General features: G+C 34.5%; 1 non-coding gene across 1 annotated transcript; it reads right to left on the reverse strand.

Annotated features, from left to right (window-relative positions):
• Window positions 1–418: 418 nt before the first annotated feature.
• Window positions 419–583, reverse strand: LOC149996283 (U1 spliceosomal RNA). The gene has a single exon (XR_016507542.1). It is a non-coding gene; the product is annotated as a U1 spliceosomal RNA (small nuclear RNA).
• Between the last annotated feature and the right edge of the window lie 1,609 nt (window positions 584–2,192).

Raw genomic sequence — 2,192 nt, forward strand, 5'->3', positions numbered from 1 at the left:
ACTCCATCCTAACAAGTAAAAAGCTGAATAACTCTTCTTGAGTCAGAAGATGGTTGAGGACACTAGGCAAATACCACCAACCAAGACTGGAGAGAAAGGCAAATTCAGGGAGTCATGGCTCACCTGAACAAAAACTCTGGAGGTGAAATTGCCATGGGAACCAGAGATGGAGTAGAAAAACTTGAACTGTAATTGACAATTTACTGAAGGCTCAGCATGAAAAAGTCTGAAAACTTAAAACTCCAGGGAGGCCTAGTCACAGAAGCCCCCACAATATTGTGAAGTTTACTTTTGGAGCTTCAGTTAGGAGACCATAGTAAATATCAAAGAAAAATCCCCTCAGGCTCTGGCAGGAAGTAGAGAAAAGAAGCAATTTTTTAGAAGATTTTATTTATTTATATTTTATTTTATTTTTCCTTAGGAGAGAGCACAAATGCAGTCTCCCCACTAATACAAATTATGCAGTCGAGTTTCCCACATTTGGGGAAATCACAGGTTCCAGCACTTTCAGAGTGCAATGGATAAGCCTTACCCTTGGAAACCCACCTTCGTGATCATGGTACCTCCCCTGTCAGGTAAGTATTATTTATTTGTTTTTACAGAGAGGGGAAAAGAGAAAGAAAAAGAGGGAGAGAAACATCAATCAGTTGCCTCTCGCACATCCCCAACTGTAGACCTGGCCTACAACCCAGGCATGTGCCATAGCTGGGAATAGAACTGGCGACATTTTGGTTCACAGGTGGGTGCTAAACCTGCTTAGCCATACCAGCCAGTGCAAAACAATTTTTAAAATACACCAGAGTACTCTGTTCTTCTAGAGAGTACCTGCCCTTAAGGGAAAACACCTTACCAGAATATAACTTGCTAAAGTACTCAATATCATAATGGAAGTCCAAGTTAATGCATTAACAAAAGAAAAGAGGGTAAAAAGTATACAGATTGACATAGAAGAAGTAAATTTTGTCCATACAGGACGGACCTAACTATGAAGAATTTTTTTAAAAATTAACAAAAACAATTAAACAAACAAAAAATGCCTGGAACTAATAAGTGATTAAAGCATGTTGTAGGATACGAAGTTAACATATAAAAGCCATTTGCTTTCCAACTGAAAAAGTAGAATATGAAATTAAAACAATATCATTTACATTAATAGCTCTCCATACGTACTTACTTTTAAGTCTAACAAAATCTGTAAAAGGTCTATTTGAGGAAAATATAAAACTCAAATGAACAATATTTTTAATTAAGTAAAGAGATATTTAATGTTTATGAATAAAAAGATACAATTTTGTCAAGATATCAGTTCTTTCCAAGTTGATCTATAGTTTCACCACAATCCCAGTCAAAGCCTCAGAAAGTTATTTTATGAATATTGACAGTGATTCTAAAGTTGATATGGCATTTCAAAAGACCCAGAACAACCAACAGAACTTTGAAAAAGGGGAACAAAGTTGGAGGTCTGATGATACCCAATATAAGACCTTACTACAAAGCTACAGTAATCAAAACAGTGTGGTATTGGTAAAAGAATAAGCAAATAGAGCACTAGAACAGAATTCAGAGTCCAGAAGTAGATCCACATAAACATAATCAATTGCTCTTTTACAAAAGAGCAAAGGCAATATAATGGAATGTAGTTAGTCTTTTCAACAAATGATGCTGGAATAACTGGACATCCACATACTAAGAAATGAATCCAGACACAGATCTTATACACTTCATTAAAATTAGCTCAAAATAGATCATAGAACTAAATCTAAAGTGAAAATGTATAAAAGCCTTAGATGATAACATAAGGAGAAAGCCTAGATAACCTTGACTATGGTGGTAAGTTTTTAGATGAAACAACAAATGCGTGATCCTTGAAAGATATAATTCATAACATGAACATCATTAAAATTAAAAATTTATCTTCTGTGAAAGAGAATACCAAAAAATGAGAAGATAAGCTACACACTGGGGGAAAAATTTGCAAAAGACATATCTTATAAAGGGTTCCTACCCAAAAATACACAAACAATTCTTAAAACCCAACACTATGAAAACAAATAGCTTGACTTAAAAATGGCCAAATAATGTTAACAGATACCTCATCAAAAATTGGCAAATAAGTGTTTGGAATAATTCTCCTCATCGTATGTCATTAGGGAAATTAAAATTAAAATAACCAACAGAACAAGAGTGACAGC

This window comes from Furipterus horrens, unplaced genomic scaffold (assembly GCF_987537825.1).
Source record: "Furipterus horrens unplaced genomic scaffold, mFurHor1.1.pri manual_scaffold_12, whole genome shotgun sequence".
Lineage (NCBI taxonomy): Eukaryota > Metazoa > Chordata > Mammalia > Chiroptera > Furipteridae > Furipterus > Furipterus horrens.